The 19,664-nt window shown below is 37.7% G+C and overlaps 1 protein-coding gene across 2 annotated transcripts in view; it reads left to right on the top strand.

Annotated features, from left to right (window-relative positions):
• The window catches only part of LOC103033314 (endonuclease V), a 58,309-nt gene extending 39,397 nt beyond the window's left edge, over positions 1–18,912 (top strand). For both annotated transcript variants that reach the window (XM_049479601.1, XM_049479599.1), the window contains exon 9: positions 18,708–18,912. The gene's annotated coding sequence lies outside the window, so the exon portion shown is untranslated. The remainder of the gene's footprint in view (positions 1–18,707) is intronic.
• The last annotated feature ends 752 nt before the right edge of the window (positions 18,913–19,664 follow it).

The following is a 19,664-nucleotide window of genomic DNA, read 5'->3' as shown; positions in this document are numbered from 1 at the left end:
CCCCATTAACTGTCATTAAGAGCCTGAGCCCAATATTTTTTAAAGTAATAGAGTGTTAAAACAGAAAAAAAAAACATTCGTGCAGTTTGAATGAGCGAAATCTGTTTAGAGTTAATTAAACATTGCAACACTAAAGAAGCATAGACCTATTAATTAAGAAAAGTCATTCTTACTTGTGCAATTTTTATTTAAAAACACAGTTTAATTTGTTACTTTGTATTATGATTATCACATCATAGCTTTATATAAAATAAAAAATAGCATTAAAAAACAGACGCCTACATCACAGACCATTTTCTTGAGCCAAGAGTTAGGAAATCTCGGTCAGGCTCGGGCAGAGAATCTAAACACTGAAATCTTAAACTCTATCAAATAACTCCAACACTGAACACCATTTCAATCCGAATCCAAGATAAAATTACACTTTCAGAGTTAAAATCAACCCTCTGCTGTTTAACTCAGGTGGTGCTGTGTAGTAACTCCGCTAAATGCTGACTCAATCATTTAGAAAATGTTGCGTTTAGGCCGCATTACAGTATGTCTGTGATCCATAATGAAGTTTAATGGCTCAGCCTTTATAGCGAAAAAACATTCACAAGAAAGCAAAGTGTGCCAAGCCAAGCGCCTGCTGAGGGCAGAGACCCTCCACCCATCATCTTAATGCAGATTGGTGTGATGACTGCGTGTGGAGGAGCTTTTAATTAACACCATGCTGATACACACACTGTGCTGCCCTTTTCCAAACAAGCAAATGTCATGGAGATGCAGAGGGCGGTGCTTAGCCACTGCAGGCTCAACACTGATTGGCTCTGCAGGGGATCGGGGCAGTGCGTGACCCTCTGTTTAACCCTTTACACTACCAACTTCAGTTTATATAGTAACTAAATGAAGCTCATATATACAGCTCTGGAAAAAATTAAGAGACCACTTCAGTTTCTGAATCATTTTCTCTGATTTTGCTGTTTATAGGTATATGTTTGAGTAAAATGAACATTGTTGTTTTATTCTATAAACTATGGACAACATTTCTCCAAAAATCCAAATAAAAATATTGTCATTTAGAGCATTTATCTACAGAAAATGAGAAATGGCTGAAAAAACAAAAAAGATGCAGAACTTTCAGACCTCAAATAATGCAAAGAAAGCAAGTTCATATTCATAAAGTTTTAAGAGTTCAGAAATCAGTATGTGGTGGAATAACTCTGGTTTTTAATCACAGTTTTATGCATCTTGTCATGTTCTCCTCCACCAGTCTTACACACTGCTTTTGGATAACTTAATGCCACTCCTGGTACAAAAAATCTAGCTTGGTTTGATGGCTTGTGATTATCCATCTTCCTCCAGCTTCATTTAGTTATATACATATACTAGTGCATCTCAGGACATTAGAATATCATTGAAAAAAATTCAACTTTATTTCCGTAATTCAGTTCAAAATGTGAAACTCATATATTATGTAGATGTATTACACACAGAGTGATCTATTTTAAGCGTTTATTTCTTTTATTGTTGATGATTATGACTTACAGACAATGAAAACCCAAAAATCAGTGCCCCAGAAAATTCAAATATTATATAAGACCAATTGGTATATTTGGCAGTTTGGGCAATGTTCCAAGTCCTGCTGGAAAATGAAATCTGCATCTCCATTAAACTTGTTAGCAAGTAGAAGCATGAAGTGCTGTAAGATATTCTTGAAAAACACTGCACTGATATTGGACTTGATAGAACACAGTGGATCAACACCAGCAGATGTCATGTCTCTACAAACCATCACTGATCATCAGTACATTTTACATTTCATTTGGAAATCAAGGGAGCAGAGTCTGGAGGAAGAGTCGAGAGACACACAGTCCAAACTGCTTGAGGTCTAGTGGGAAGTTTCCACAATCAGTGATGGTATGAAATGAAATATGTGACAGGCATTCTCAGTCAGGATTTTTATTTTAAAATGTGTTCTACATTGTAAAAGATGTTTCTTACCAAAATATATTTTCTAAAGAAATGTAATTTTTCCATAGTACCAGCCCTTTAAAAGCAAATTCTAATTGATTTGTGATTTGTGACCATAAGCAACGCTGTGGAAAGCTAATAGGCTTTTTCAGCTAATCAGTGCAGCTCTATGTGGCATGTTTAGGATGATTGAGTGCGCTGCAGTTAGGAGCTATATACACACTGGCTGTCATAAATAATGCATGGCATGTAAGCAGAACTGTGTATGTGTGTGTGTGTAAGTGTGTGTGTAAGTTAGGTGCAGATGTGATACAGATTAAATGTGATTGTAAACTGTTCCCAAATTGTAGTCCAGATTGGGGGCTTGAGCAGAAGGGTCCAAAAGCAGATGTGAGACAAAACACACACCCACACGAGTGCTCTTTCGCTTCTCCCACCGAGCCGCTGTGTTTTCAGAGCTGTCCTGAACGCCTCAGGCAACAGCAGCTATCCACACACACTCTCAAATACATGCATACACAAATACACACACACACACACATACACACACACACTCGCACTGGCAGACTCATACATATACATGCACACAGAAAAACTCTCTTTCTCTCCCACTCTTGGCTGACATTCTCTGAATAGAACATTTCGCTGAATTCTTCTGCAACTGCCAGGAATACAGAAAGAGAAAGACAAAGAAAGAGCACTGCCAAAAAAAAAAAAAAGCTTCTGTTACCGCGAGCTGTCCAACTGATAAACGAATGTTCACGTGTTCTCCAGGTACAGAGCAAGTGCTGCTTTCTTCTCTGCAATATTCCAACCCATCCTTAAGGCGTGTAGAGGAGCTCTAATATTCTTTCTCATCCTAAAGGTGTTCAGAAAGCTCCAATACTGCAGTTCAATAGAGATCTCTTACATCAGTACGTCAAAAAAGTGTGCAATGGTGCAATGGATAACCAATATTCCAACACATTCTTGAGTTCAGTGAAAATTCATCATTTCAGTTCATCACAGAGGTATTCAGTGGTGCTTCAGTATTCCAACTCATCTCAAATGTCTCAAAGACTACCACATTCAATATCACGCCAATATTCAACTCAGCTCAGCTCATCACAAAGGTGATGATATTCCGATATTCCATCTCATCCCCAAAGGTGTACAGTGGAACTCCAATAATCCAACTCTTCCCAAAGGTGTTGAGTTGAATTTCAATAATCCAACTCATTCCAAAGGTGTAAAATGTAATTACAATAATCCAACTCTTCCAAAAGGTATAGAGAGGAACTCCAATAATCCACCTTATTCCAAAAACGTAGAGTTGAACTCCAATAATCCAACTCATTCCAAAGATGTAGAGAGGAATTTCAATAATCCAATTTACCCTGAAGGTTTGAGGTGAACTTCAATAATCCAACTCATTCCAAAGATGTAGAGAGGAATTTCAATAATCCAATTTACCCTGAAGGTTTGAGGTGAACTTCAATAATCCAACTCATTCCAAAGGTGCAGAGTGGAACTCCAATTATCCAACTCATACCAAAGGTGATGAGTGGAACTCCAATAATCCAACTCTTCCCAAACGTGTAGAGAGGAACTCCAATAATCCATTTTATTCCAAAAATTTAGAGTTGAACTTCAATAATCCAACTCACACCAAAGGTGTAGAGTGGAACTCCAATAATCCAACTCTTCCCAAAGGTGTAGAGAGGAACACCTATAATCCATTTTATTCCAAAAATGTAGACTTGAACTTCAACAATCCAACTCACACCAAAGGTGTAGAGTGGAACTCCAATAATCCAACTCATCACAAAGGTATAGAGCAGAATTCCAATAATCCAACTCACACCAAAGGTGTGGAGTGGAACTCCAATAATTCAACTCTTCCCAAAGGTGCAGAGAGGAACACCTATAATCCATTTTATTCCAAAAATGTAGACTTGAACTTCAATAATCCAACTCACACCAAAGGTGTAGAGTGGAACTCCAATAATCCAACTCATTCCAAAGGTGCAGAGTGGAACTCCAATTATCCAACTCACACCAAAGGTGTAGAGTGGAACTCCAATAATCCAACTCTTCCCAAAGGTGTAGAGAGGAACTCCAATAATCCATTTTATTCCAAAAATGTAGAGTTGAACTTCAATAATCAAACTCATTCCAAAGATGTAGAGTTGAACTTCAATAATCCAATTCATCCCAAAGGTGTAAAATGGAATTACAATAATCCAACTCTTCCAAAGGTGTAGAGTGGAACTCCAATAATCAAACTCATTCCAAAGATGTAGAGTTGAACTTCAATAATCCAACTTATCCCAAAGGTGTAGAGAGGAACTCCAATAATCCATTTTATTCCAAAAATGTAGAGTTGAACTTCAATAATCCAACTCACACCAAAGGTGTAGAGTTTAACTCCAATAATCCAACTCATTCCAAAGGTGTAGAGCGGAATTCCAATAATCCAACTCATTCCAAATGTGTAGCATGGAACTCTAATATTCCAACTCGACCCAAAGAATCCAGGGGAGAATTATCATCTCAACTCATGACAAATGTGTAAAGTGATGCTCCAATATTCCAAACAACTCTTGATTACAAACATCTCGCCAATTATTGCTAAATGTTGTCAGTAGAACCTTTTTATTCTAACTAATAGAAAAAGTGCTCAATGCAGCCAAATCACATCCATCGCTGTGTGGGACTGTTGGGTGAATGCCCCAACAGACATACCTAGAAGACAACAAGTCCTACAACTAATCGCAAAGGTGTTAAGATTTTCATCATGTTTATTGGAGTTTTATTCTTTCAGCTAGTCTCAGAGATGTTCAATGAAGTTACTTCCATCCAACTCATTCCAAAATAATTATTATCTTCAGCTGAGTTCCTGTATCCCAACTCAACCTAAAGGTGTTTAAGACAGCTCAAATGTTTTACCTAGTGTTCAATAGAATGCCATCCCTTCAGCACCTCTCAAATGTGTTTTAATAGAGCATTTAAACTCCAATTCAACCTAGTGGTGTTTAATTGAGCCTCCTTCATCAACTTAAAGCTTAATTTCTCAAACTCCTCTCAAAGATGTTTAATTCCAGCACTATAAAGAGGCACTAAACCATATCTTTTCCATTCATAAAGTCGTAAAAAGTGCTAGTCCTGCTTAAATTTTTTAAAAAACATTTCCTAACCTTTAAAAAATTATTTTATTGCAGTCATTTCTGCCTCTGCAGCACACTCACAAGTTCAATGGTGCTATAGACGAGAATGATGTTTCTGTGTACTTTGGTACGCAGACACATCACAATATGCAAATCAGACCATCAATAATATCACCCACCCCTGGTGGCGTCCAACCATCTGGGTCTCACCACTATCAGAGGCACACTGCTCCCCAATCATCTCTTCCCAAACCCCACTCCTAAACCCATACATCACCTAGTGCCCCTCCCAAACTACCCCTCTCATTTTTAAGCATTTTTCAAATTGGGGGTTTAGTAAGCCTTACTCCAAAATGCATTTAATGTAGCTTTATTACTCCTACTTAACAGTTGAGTGATCAGATATTTTATAATATTCCGGCTGAAGTTTGGCAAGTCTGGCATCTGATTTAATAAAAAATAGATGATTCTTTAGTGACTAATATTTAAAAAATTAGATGTGTGATTGTAGAGATCTAATCATCCACTCATTCACAATGTTCTGATAAAGGCAGGCCAAATGCACATTTTTAATGTGGTCTGTTTTGCATGAATTTCACTCGCGCAGAAAGAATAAGGGAAATCCTTCTAAAGGAGCAAAAGCTCAGTGATAAACAGAGCGGTGTGTAGAGGAGCAGATGATGAGTGCTGGAAGGCAGGAGCCTGAAATTTCTGCATCTTTGATCCCAGCATGTTTGATCTTCCAGGGCGGATCAGGATTGTTTGGCTATGCCTGGTTTGTAACAGGCCTGGGGAAGAACAGCTCTGTGCTCAAGCATTGATAATTGACCTGAACCAGATACAGTTCTTTCTGCAGACAAGAGACAGAGAGAGAGAGAGATGTAATAAATCTGCATCTAGATCAATAGGAAAGATGTCAGCAAATAGACTAAGTGGGTGAAAGTGCACAGTCGGTGTATAAGTATGATACAGAAAACACTGAAGAACAGTGAATAACAGTATACTGTATTGTGTTGTATTGTATTGTAGTAGGTCTGTGTAGAAACCAGAGACTGTAAAAAAAGATGGACCCCGTATCGCCGTTCCCATTCATTCAGTGAAAATGAAGCCAAAATCTTCCGCCATGTTGGAGATCCTGACACCCGATTCTGAGCAGTAGAGTCCAGAGGAAGGAGAAAGGCTGTGTTGAGACAGCCTGCTCATTTAAATAACCCCGCCCGTAAGGGCTGCCTCGAGGTCACAGGCTGCAGAGCGGGGCGAAGTGGAGCTGACGGTCTGTTATTGGTCCCACCCATAACCAGCCCTTTTACAATAACCACACCTTTTTTTAAATAGAGCTAAATAACCTTCTAAAAAACAAATTATGTGGGGATATAAAAAAATGACAATATAAGCAGAGGTTACACTAGCTGTTGCATTTAAATAAAGGAGGTAGAATTACAGTATATTGGAAAAAAACGTGATTGAAAGTTGTCTGTTTTGCCATTGAAACCTATGGTAATGGGTGGAGATACACATCTTTCTGAAACCGAACAGCAGGGGGCGCCCGACCTGTGGTGGCTTCACTTTTGAGAGACAATGCTCTGTCCAGCTATATACAGTCTATGGTAAAACCAATTAATGTTTTAAAAAGAATTCAAAGAAATCACTGTTTAAACAGATGCACATGCATAAAATAAAATGTATATTTTTGCTGTAATACTATGAACATTGCACACAGCACAGATATATATTGAGTTAACCCTCCTATTATCTGTTTTCTTTAATCAGTATTTAAAATCTCTGAAAAAATGTTTGACCTGTTTGGTTTTGTGATTAATATTTATTGTATTTTCTTAATTTGACTTAATTAGACAATGCATCAAAAATAAAATGTTTTTAAATGTCTTTATGTCATAAAACATAAAGAAATATTAATATTTATATTTGTGTGGTAATAAAGATTTATAATCTTTCTCTAAATGTCCCTTCACTCTAGACCCTAACTTCACAACACAATACCTTATAATACTCATATAATACTTATATAACATTATAATAATGCCAGATCTGCTGATACTTTATTATATAAACATAAAGTAAATGGCGAATAAACTTTGCCAGCATGTTTATTTAAATTTAGTTAATAATGAATAATTTTCTAGAGGTTTAAATTGCTGGAATCATATTGATCCAGAGAATAAAGGATATTAGTAAATTTGAGGATAGTAGGAGGGTTAAATCAGCCGGTTAGAGCACTGGGCTATTGATTACACAGTTGTGGGTTTGATACCAAGGTTCATGAAGATGCCACTGTTGGTCCCTTAAGCAAAGCCCCTAACCCTCACTGCTCCCCGGGCTGCCCACTGCCCTGAGCATGTGTGTTTACTGTATGTGTATACTCTGAGTGTGTGTGTTCACTAGAGTGTATGCATGTGTTTACTGCACAGATGGATAAAAGGCAGCAACCAAATTCCATCTGTGATTCCAGCACAAGTTTGGAAGCAGATTACTCCACATTTTTTTTACACACACACTGCAGATTCTTATTGGACAAAAAATAAAACAAGTTTCTCTATTGTGTCTGTCAGAATGTAAAAAAGATGCACACTGCCAGTTCATACTGAATGCTCCAATGTTCTAACTCATCCAAAAAGATTTTAGTGGAAGATCATCCCCTCATCTCTGAGAAGTTCTATGAAGTGCTGTCTCTTCAACACATCCAAACTGATAGAGCTTTTAAACTCCAACTTCAATTACTCATCAAATAGTCCTTTATTTCTCAAACGCAGTACCGTAGTGTTCAGTAAAGCTCATCATTTCCCAATTAATGCTGTCAGAATGTGAAAACAGCACACATTGCCAATTTAAGCAGTTGTAGATTAATACTAAAATCATCAAAAACATGTTAAACAAACCAGGTTATGTTTTATATTTTGAATTCTTCAAAGTAGACCACTCTTGTTTAGATGACAGCTTTGTTCATCTTGGCTGGATTTTTTTAGTCAGCTTTATGAGGTGAGTCACCTGGAATTCAGGCTTTCAGTTAACAGCTGTGCTGAACTTGTCAAGAGTTAATCGCTTTAATTTCTTGTCCTCTTGTTTGAGAGCATCAGTTGTAAAGTTGTGAAGAGGTAGAGTTGGTATACACTGAATAGCCCTATTTGAGTAATGTTTAATCCATATTATGACAATAACTACTCATCTAAGTAAAGTAAAGAAAAAAATATGAGAACTAGGTAAGACAAGTACTGATAAGAAAACACAGGTTTATTGACAACACAGACCTCAAAAGGATTGATGTACACAGTACAATTAGAAAACAACAGGGCAGTAATAAAGAGCAACACCCCAGAATGCAGTGTTGGTACACGGTAAAAGTCCAAGGAGAAAGCAAGGTCGGTAACAGAGGATCCACAACAAAAAAAGGGCTAGGCAAGAGGGCAGATAACAAGAAAACAAGAGAAAGTAGGAAAACGCGTCGTAACATAGCAAGAAAACTATATAATACTCGGCAGAGAACAAAGGGAACAGAAGAGTATATACACAGATACAAACAGGTGTGGAAAATGAGTAATCAGAAGGTGGGCGAGGCTGAACGCTATACAGAGTCACGTGTTCAGCTGAGTCATTGTAGTTCATAGGCTGAGAATGCTGAGAAATGGAGTCTTTAGGAGAACCATTGTCCTGAATGGGCAGACTGACAGCGTCAGGGCTGAAAGAAAGATCTCTCAAAAAAATGGTATGATGAAAGTGGCTCTCATCAGGACCGCCCCAGAAAAGTAAGACAGAGAGTTACTGTACTTCTGTTGCACAAAAAAAAGTTCTTTAGAAATAAAAGCCATAGAAACCGCAAGTTACCAGCACCCCAGATAAGAGCCACCTAAAAGTATTTTGGTTTGTTTAACACTTTTAAGTTACTACATGATTCCTTATGTGTTCCTTCATAGTCTGGATGATGTCAGAATTCATTTACAATGTAGGAAAAAAGTCAAACATTAAATGAGACAAACTTTTGACTGGTACTGTATATAGTGACAGATAGGTAGATGGTTGGTGACAGTGAGACGAGTTCATGTAAGCATATATGGCATAGTGGCCTACTTTCAGTATGTAGAGTCACTCTTTCCCCAGTTGGTTTGGCTGTGTGTGTGTGTGTGTGTGTGTGTGTGTGTGTGTGTGTATGTGTGTCGGTGTCAGTCATTCTGTCACTGCTGATAGAGAGAGTAGCACTTCAGCAGCAGAGACAGCGGCCGCATCTTAATCACATCATTCTGCAGAACCTCCGGGAAAACTGACAGCTGAACATGGATACACCACTGACACACACACACACACATTCATTCTTTCTCCTTGCCTCATATTATATGCAGTATTGCCAAACCATTTACCCAGTTGCAACTGTCCTCATTACGTGGTCAAAAGTTTGTGGACATATGCACCTCCAGTGTTTGTTCTGGTACTACAGCTATTAATAGAGAGGGAAAATTGATTGCATTCATCCCCAAGAGATTGAGAGAATAATTGAGGTCAGATATGGATGTTGGATGATTATTTCTGTCGCTTCAACTCATCCCAGGGGTACTGGGTGAAGCTCCGTCTCTCCAGAAAAGGCAGCTCCAGTTCTCAAACCCCAGAGCATTTTTTGTTTATAACAGGTCAAGTCCTCCTTTTAACACTTTTAATGATGTTCAGATAATAAAAAAAAACAGAATTTTTGGTAAACAAAAAACATGTTAAACAAACCAAAAAATGTTTTAGATTTTAAATATAGTCTCCTGGAATGTGAGCTTTCAGTTAACAGCTGTGCTGAACTTCTCAAGAGTTAATTACTTGAATTCTTGTCGTGTTTTCTAAATGTGTTTGAGAGCATCAGTTGAGTTGGAATGCAGTGAACAGTCCTGTTTGAGTAATGGTTTAAGCCATATTATGACAAGAAAGAAAAAAATGCTTTAAGAAATGAAGGTCAGTCAATATAAAAGATTTCTTTGAAAAACTTAAAAAGAATCCTCAAGTGCATTCGAAAAAAACATCAAAAATGTTATGAGATTTGGATTGTGAAGGGGCTCTCCCGTGTGCTCTGTATGTACAGTATATATCTTCAATTTGCTAAGAACTCTGGAGTTTTTCACAGCTAGTGTAACAGTTATTTACCAGTGTTTTGTGCTGAATCTAGATCAAATATTTCCTCTTTTTATGTCTTATGTTAGCATTGTTGGTTTTACCAGTTTATAACACTGCATTATTAACACAGGGCGATCAGGGGTTGGACCCATGAGCAAGGAGGAAACTCAATTTTAAATTATTATTATTATTATTATTATTATTATTATTATTATTATTATTATCTGCTAATATAAATGGTTATAATAATAGGATAAAATAGGTACAGTTAGGAAAAAGGCAAACAAAAGGAAATGCCACATGGCATGGCTCAAAGAAAGAACATGCAAAAAAAATTTGAATAAGGAACTTAGAAAAAAGACTAGCTGTGATCAGTCTGTGCTTTTCTGTTATCTTTTAAAAAAATGTCTTATGTGGCTTTAATTTAAGACCTCTTAGCTTTTGTTTAAGATATAGTTTCTTATTTTTTTTAAGATGTATTTTCTTATCTTTCCGATACTCTCTGTTACTGGTCATGCCGCTACGAAGGTGTGACAAAGGTGTGCTGCTTGCCATGCTTTTATATGCCAGTGCCAGCAGGTGTGCCTGGTTAGCACTGATCACCTCTTGGAATTCTGGGATTTGGAGTTCCCATGGGTGACAGTGCATTTTGTCTTCACCCTCTGCCTTACAATTATTCAGTGATATTCCCATTCAAACACTATGGAAGCATGTCTACAGGTAGAAGTTAGACAGTACTGTGTGTATGACTGATTTAATGACACACACATAGATAAAAGTGTTAATAAACTGTATAATATTACTACTGATTTTATTACTGTTGATGTGTGGCGGAACCATCTTGAATTTCTGAATTTAGGATTGCTGAGATTTTCCCAACTTTCTTTAAAAGGAGGTTCCAGTTGAAATTACCTACTTGGAGCTTAAAATTCCAACAAAATCTAATCACTAAATCGAATGCAATCTCTAATAGACTTGATTATTATTGCTGTCTAATGAAAAACAAGCATCTTTTTACTCTGTTTTAACTATTTTTTATACTGTGTCAAAAATTCTTGATGAATGGACCTATAGAAATTCTACAAAATGACATTTACATTAACTTCCATTGAAAGTTAAGTTAATTTTATCTCTATCCAGTAAAGTTTGCTGTTTTGGAGATACATGTTTTTCATTGGACAGTGAAGTTATGCACTTTTTGACACTGCACAACTTTCTGAGATACCTATCATATTTTTGTACACTATAAGGCACATAGTATTATAAGGTGAACTATCATTAAACGTCTATTTTCTGGTCTATTTTCATACATAAGACGCACTGGATTATAAGGTGCATTTTAGGTGAAAGTACTAGAGAACAGGGGTGTTGCCATGTTTCCCTTCTAATGTAGAAGCTGGGGAAGTGCCTAAATAAAAAAAACTGGAATTCTTATAAGATTTCAAGATTTCTCTCCTGAAAACCGTTTATTTTGGTGAGTAAATTGCTTTGGTTTATTTACAGTAAGCTTAGATTTCCAATATTTTTAACAGCACTGTTAGCAGCTGCGCTAGCCGCGGTTAGCTGCAGCGCTAGCCGCGGTTAGCAGTGCTTAGCACTAGTAAATGCTGCCCAACAGCGCTACACTGAGGAACCCTGAGTGTTCCAGTAAGCCAGAGAGTTATCAGCTAGCGGTTTGTCCCACGTAGCTTGTTTTAAGATGGTAAACACACAGACTACAGTCCGATATACTCACCTCTGTAAGGCAAAATAGCTAGTGTTGTGGTTAGCTGCTAATGCTAATACTGTTCCAGCCTCGATGCCAGAGAAAATTCACTGAAACTTCACTCCTGTATAACTCTGTATTTCAGCGGAGTGGCTTAACTGCTCCTTGCAACCTAACTGGCAAAATTCATACATAAGGCGCCCTGGATTATAAGACGCACTGAGGATTTTTGGGAAAATTAAAGGATTTTAAATGCACCTTTATAGTGCAAAAAATACAGTACATAGATGAACCAAAGACAAGCACCAACCAATCAGAATTTTTTTGAGATTATAGTGAATTAGGCCATTAGTTAGCAGCTTGCTAATTGATATAAATACATTAAGTTCCATTGCTTTTAAACATTGGCCTCATAATTCCACCAAACATGTCAGAATGATCTATTTCTTGTCATTTCTAGTATCTAGTGACATGTTTTAATGCTAATAAGAACTGAAAGCTCTGTACATGTAAATGTTCTTTTCTCTCGCTATTCATGGGCTTCTCTGGATGGAGACGGTTTGTTAGACAGTGTGTGTGTGTGTGTGAGGCAGACTTTCTGCACTGGTGTGTGAAAAATATATTCGGTCTTTGCGACACAGTGACAGGGAAGTGTGGAGGAGCCCTCTGTTCATTCCTCTGAGATCTGACAGTCTGAGAAAAACAGAGCTGAGAAGTTTGAGGGAAGTGAATGTGCTGAACCCTGCCAAGAGCTGAAGCCATGCACAGGACATTCATTTGTGACAGAGAACAGATTCTTGTGGCGAATTCCACTGAAATCAATGTCACTTTGCTTAACAGAGAGCCACTGTAGGGTAGAACAAGGTAATCTTAAAGACCAAACCAGTGGAATTACTGGAAAATAGCAAAACTCAAGCTGGTAGCTGTTTTTGTGTTTTTTGGATTTTTCTTGACCTTACATAAAAGTAACACATTACCAGTGTTGGGCATGTTACTTTGAAAAAGTAATTAGTTATAGTTACTAGTTACTTCTCCAAAAAAGTAACTGAGTTATTCCACTATAAAAGTAACTAGTTACCAGTAAAAGTAACTATTGCATTACTTTTGTGTTACTCGCCCCCGTAACCCCCACCCCCCACCTTCTCAGAGTGTGTTTCATAAGCCAGATGAATAGAGTGCACAACAGCAAAGACAACAAACATTGCTTAGGCGGTTATCTCATCCTCCCCTCCCTTGTGATTCACACACACAACACGCACACACACACTTGCGCCTTTGTCTGTATGCGCGTAAAAAAAAAAGTTCACTGAGCGGCTAAAGTAACGTGCAGTAACGGGGTGTCGGAAATGATAATGCCGTTATAGTTACGGTCAGAGTAATTAGTTAGATTACTCGTTACTGAAAAAAGTAACGGTGTTAGTAACTCTGTTTATTTTAACGCCGTTACTCCCATCACTGCACATTACCAACATGAAGAAGCAGAAGCTTGAGATCTCATGCAGAGACTGAAAATGGAACAGAAACTAGTTGTACAGCTTAAATAAACATAATTCACCAGGTCTAGACAACAAGTATTCACCAGAAACACAACTACCTATCTGTAGAACAGTGTAACATTTTAGAAATGATTGGAGTGCTATAAAATAAGCAAATCAAAATGGTTATCAAAAGATAATCACTGAAGTCTTAAAGAACATTGTTATTTGTTTTTATTATGTTTTTGTTCTAGTAATAGTATTGAAAAACAAGACAAGAGTTTGCAGTCCTATGAAACATGAAAAATAAAGGGATATTATATCACACCAATAAGTTCTCTTGTTCTCATGTATTTAGGATATATGTTTTAAGTGATATTACTGTATCATTTTGGAGTAATGTGATACAAAATCATAGGAAAAATCTATAATCAGTTGTTCATAAAACAGATTTGATGTGTGCTGTCCTCCGCATTTCCACATCAGATAATCAGTCTGACTTTAATGCACTTGTCTAAGCCCAAAACAGGCTAGATTTCACTCACTGAACACAAAAAAAGAACTGAGGTAGACCAAACATACAAATGCATGTATTGCATTTTTTGTCTAAAGTTAAGGGATGCTGGTCTTTTAAAAAAACATTTTGAACATTTTTTTGTGTTTTAAACACTGTGAATGTTTTTTTTTTCATATGTGTTAAATATATGACGTTAAATACATTAAATATTCATATAATTATGTGCTTAACATTTTCATTTTATTACTATAATGTTTAATTTACTGTTCTTTATTAAGTTAAAGCGATGCTGGTCTTCCTATTTTATGTCAGGTTGTGGTGCTAGTCAAAACAATGCAAAATGCCCTATAAAACCAATGCAATTTCTCATGTTGGCTCCTTGGAAAAAATAATTGCCCACCCCTGGTCTACAGGCATTAGACTAGTTTTGTGTGTGCATTTTTATGTGTCCACAACCATGTAGCAACCATCAGGCAACACCATAGCTTGTAACTGTCTAGCAACCTAGAAAACACCCTAGGGTTCTACCCTAGTGACTTTCCAACACCTCAGCAACCACTGAGTAACTCACTAGCTACCACCAACCACAGCAACCACCTAAAATACCAAATGATCTTCTCTACTTTTCATAATGTAATGAGAGAGAGAGAGAGAGAGAGAGAGAGAGAGAGAGAGAGAGAGAGAGAGAGAGTGAAAGAAGGATGTGGACAGGGTTGCCAAATCTTGTCTGCACCCTACTAGTCTGGATAAATATTGATGTGGCTGCAGCTGCTATTTGATCAGCATCTGTCTCAGACCACTAAGCCCTGCCCTGTCACAATCTGGCAACCAGCGCATCAGTTACACAGCCAGAGCTCTTCTACAGGCACTTACTCATGTTCCATAACAGTGACACACAGTGGCTGATCAGAGTGCATATACTGTAAATAACTGTATCTAATAATATCACCCATATGTATTTTATATATGTAAGTCCGGCCAGAATAAAATGACAGTCACTGTATATCTTATCAGCTCCACTGAGCAAATAACTGTGTATCTGTTTCTCTGCGTTCTATATTCATACCCTCTTTTCATCCTGTTCTTCAATGGTCAGGACCCCACAGGACCACCACAGAGCAGCTATTATGTAGGTGGTGTGTAATTTTAGCACTGCAGGGACTGTACTGACATGTATAGTAAAATAGATACTAAAAATAAAATGTACTCAAAATAAAATTCTAAACTAAAAAAAATCACCATCCTTATTCATCCTTGGGTACAGCTGATGTACATCCATCCATTAGAATAAGGGGAAAATGTATCATGTACTACTGCACAACACACACACACACACATATACAGGTGATCGACACTAATCTATTTACCATTCTGCACCTGCTCAGTATGAACGATCAAACATGGCAACATCTGCTCCCCATAGGAATCTACATTACTGTTCTACCTGCACACCATCCAGAAGGAGGTGTGTGTGTGGGGGGGGTGGGGGAATAGAAAGTGTAGTGACTACGCCAGAGAGGCTGAATGAAGAAACACACACACACACAAGCACAAGCACACACTGAGAACATATGGGCGAGTAAGAGAGAGAGAGGGAATGGTGGAGCAAGCAGCAGCGTGGTGCTGAAAAACTGAGCAGGCCTGTTTAATACTGTCACTCTGTTAGTAAACAGACACCAGCACTAGCATCCCTACTGATGGAGTATATTGGGAAAAATTGGCCTGGCTAGATTAGCAACCTTATATGACAGTTTTTTTTTTTACCAATTGCTAACACACTAAAATGACATTCGTAGCAGAGTTATTTAAACTGACACACCGAGAAAATAACCTGTTCACAAGTCTTCAACATTCTAAACACAGTTTCTGCTTTACACACCTATTGCAGCTCAAAACAGCACATTTTAAATGCACTGAACTCGGGTCTTTGCATAAAACACAACAGTCTAATAGAAACTTACGTATTTGTATCAAAACACTCATCATTTATATCAAAATGACACAACATGAGCTCATTTGACAATATACATTTGCCACCTGGCCAAACACCTCTATAAAATGGCCACAGGTGAGATCCCTTTATACAACAATAGTGGAAAACATTGCAGGTAGAGGAAGAGGTATAGTAAGAAGACATTTTACTGTCACCCCAGTTCATCCAGACCTTTAAACTGTAAAAAAAAAAAAAAAAAACACTTCGTCAGTTAAGGTATCTGATAGTGATTCAATAATAAGAAAGACTTTTGTGACCTCCTGGATGAGTTGTCCATGCCCTTTTGGGAGAAATTTTGTTAAGAATTTCTTCAGATTCGGCATAATGTGTTCCTTTTAAAAACCGATTAGTTGCTGCTTGTTGCCAGACAGGCTCTATTTAATTGGTTCCTTCATTCTACAGGTCTGGCTTGGATTTGGATTGGTAAATAAATGAAATATTCATTTAAAAAACGGATTTACTCAGGATCTTTGTCTGATATTAAACTAGCAACATCATACCAACCACTTTGCACAAATTGCTCAACATGACATGGTGGATGGGGGTCCACCCAGGGTACCATACAAGCAGATACAGCCACTGTTCTCAACTCAGTCAGCTGAGTTCATCACTTAGAAGCACACGTGCAGTTTCTTCACTCGTGTCCTTTTCTCATCTCTGTTTCACACACCCACACATTTGTTTATTTCTGTTTGTGTGTGTGTATATATTTATATGTGTGTGTGTGTGTGTGTGTGTTAGGACTGCTCTGCTGTCTCCTCTAGCTGTCCAAACACCCTTTCCATTACCTAAGCTCTCCTCTCCTCCTGCACAGTATCACCGCTCAGAAATCTTTAGCTTGTCCTGAAGTTACGAAGCTCTGTAGGGATCTAACCCGCTGTGTGCAATTAAGCACAGAACACGTGAAGCTATTGTAATGCTGCTTAGTGAACCTCGCCAGGCTGCAGTCTGTATTCTCTCGTGCCGCACTGATGAGCTGTGTGAAAAGTAATGGTGAAGAATATTACACTTACATAATTCTAATCTTCTGGGATTTCAAAACAATCAGAAGGTCAGATGCTGGAAGCTGAAGATGGGAATGAATAACAGAAACACCCACCATAGAGCTGCCCTTTGTAGGTTTTCAGTTACAGACTGAAGCTCATCTGATTAAAAGCCTGACTGTATCCAGTCCATCAATGAGCAGTGAACCACCATAGGATCAGGGATAAGCCACTGACCAGGCAAAAACTGAGTGGTGGTCCATTCTAAGCACAGCACTGATACTGGAATCATTGTTGCTTTGATAAGCAGTTACTAAATGGAAACTAAAAGGAACTAGTTCTAACTACCTTCACCATGTTTAACAGATGGCGTGATAATAGGAATGTACTGGATGTTTGGCAACAAAATATAGAACTTTCTGTATTCGTCTGAATTTTTACATATACAGGAGTTGGACAAATAAAACTGAAAATGAAACTGGTTTTAGACCACAATAATATTTATTGTCCCGACGGACAGTTCTGGTGGAAACAGGAGAGTTGAGGTGCACATTGAATTCTGCTGTGATTTGGGCAGCCGTGGTTTTATGTTTTTTGGATACAATCCGGGTTAGCACCCGAACATCCCATTCAGACAGCTTCCTCTTACAGCGTCCACAGTTAATCCTGTTGGATGTGGTTGGTCCTTCTTGGTGGTATGCTGACATTACCCTGGATACCGTGGCTCTTGATACATCACAAAGACTTGCTGTCTTGGTCACAGATGCGCCAGCGAGACGCGCACCAACAATTTGTCCTCTTTTGAACTCTGGTATGTCACCCATAATGTTGTGTGCATTGCAATAATTTGAGCAAAACTGTGCTCTTACCCTGCTAATTGAACCTTGTCCAACCCCTGTACATTTAAGGTATTTAGCAGATGGCCTTGTCCAGAGTGACTTACAAAAGTGCTTTGTTGATTACTTCGAAAATATCCGTAGCTAGTTTGTAGAGTAAATGAAAAGGCTGAATAATTTATATTGAAAAAGTGTTCATTTATCAGTTGTTACTCTAGCTTTCTTTCAGCAGTGGTTGCACCTTAATGGATTCTAAAGCAACACAAAACAGAACCAAAAGAGACAGACAGAAACTTTGGTCTGTCATCAACTCAGCATGTAATCCAGCTCAGAAAAACAGTTGCTGAGTCTGTATCAGTATCAGTCCAGCGATGCAGGCAGCATTACATACTTGTTTTAACCCGGCTTTCAGCAGTCGTAGCTAAACCGCAGTGGAGGTCGGCTAACATGTCTGTATCCCACATTTCAAATTAAAAGCCCTCCTCCGGGTTTTGTAATAACGTAGGCCACTGCTGCAAAATATACTGTATTTGAAGTGGAAACGCTGTATTGTGCTTTGTTGGTTTGTCTATTGTGATATTAAAATTGAAAAATGAAGTGTTCAGTAAATATTGTAATTTTAAAATTGTAGTTGTAGAAAATTGTAGTTGTAGAAAATCAAGACAGGAATACATTTAGACTATTTAATGAATTAAATGGTAAAAAAGTGGCAAAATGCATGAACCCTGTGAAAAATCTATGTTCAATTTGCAGTATTTGGCCAAATGTAAAATTTTTATGGAGCCATATGCCCTCCTTATTCTCTTTACATTCAGTCATTCTGGTACAAGTTAAACTTAGTCTCAACTGTCCGTAAGATGCTGTTTCAGAAATGAAAGTTTTAGCAAATATTCCACTACAAGACTGTAATGCTACATCACCTTTACCTCAACCAATTACCAATTTCCAACTGTCTTTAAAATGCATCTACTTACACAGCTGTTTTGTTGCTTGCAGATGCTCCCCTCCAGATTCCCTTCCATCACCTGTTTGGCCCCACCCAGTTGCGTCAGAAGGGTTGCTCCAATCTGCAAGGATGAAGATGCTACAAGACCTGGGCTGATGATGGGACCTACGCCAAAGAATTTTGTTAAAATAAAAAAAAATTGTTTTACTTTGAATTGTTAATATTTTGATCAAAAATTAAAGGATTTTAACTACAGGCTATTTGGTTTTAGCTATTTTTTATTTGTAGCCATGAACGAATGTAAGAGTATGTATGTAAGAGATTTTGTCCCAAAACCTTAACTCTGGCTGGGCATACATAACACCACCTCCACCATGCTTGACAGCTGTTGTTATATGTTTTCCCATCAGTTTGGTATAAGTTGGATAATTTGCTGATGGTTTGATGTGTGTATGTCAAAGAATAGGATATACAGCTCTGGGAAAAAAATTAAGAAACCACTTCAGTTTCTGAATCAGTTTCTCTAAATTTGCTATTTATAGGTATATGTTTGAGTAAAATGAACACTGTGATTTTATGCTATAAACTAAGGACGACATTTCTCCCAAATTCCAAATACAAATATTGTCATTTAGAGCATTTATTTGCAGAAAATGAGAAATAGTCAAAATAATGAACAAGGTACAGTGCTTTCAAACCTTAAATAATGCAAATAAATCTAAAACTAATTTAGAAACAACAATGCTAATGTTTTAAGAGTTCAGAAATCAATATTTGGTGGAATAACCCCAATTTATAATCACAGTTTTCATGCATCTTGGCATGTTCTCCTCCACCAGTCTTACACACTGCTTTTGAGTGACCTTATTCCTCTTCTGGCACAAAAATTAAAAAAATTCTTTAGCCCCGAATAATTTTCCAGCAGCCCCGAATCATTTCCCTCAGCTCAGCTCAGCTGTACTATTATTGAGGCCACTGACCGTGTGTAAATGGAATCTCTTAACGCC

The sequence above is a fragment of the Astyanax mexicanus genome, chromosome 5 (assembly GCF_023375975.1).
Source record: "Astyanax mexicanus isolate ESR-SI-001 chromosome 5, AstMex3_surface, whole genome shotgun sequence".
Classification (NCBI taxonomy): domain Eukaryota; kingdom Metazoa; phylum Chordata; class Actinopteri; order Characiformes; family Acestrorhamphidae; genus Astyanax; species Astyanax mexicanus.
Note: the sequence above shows the minus strand (reverse complement) of the source record. Positions and strands in the feature narration are given on the sequence as shown.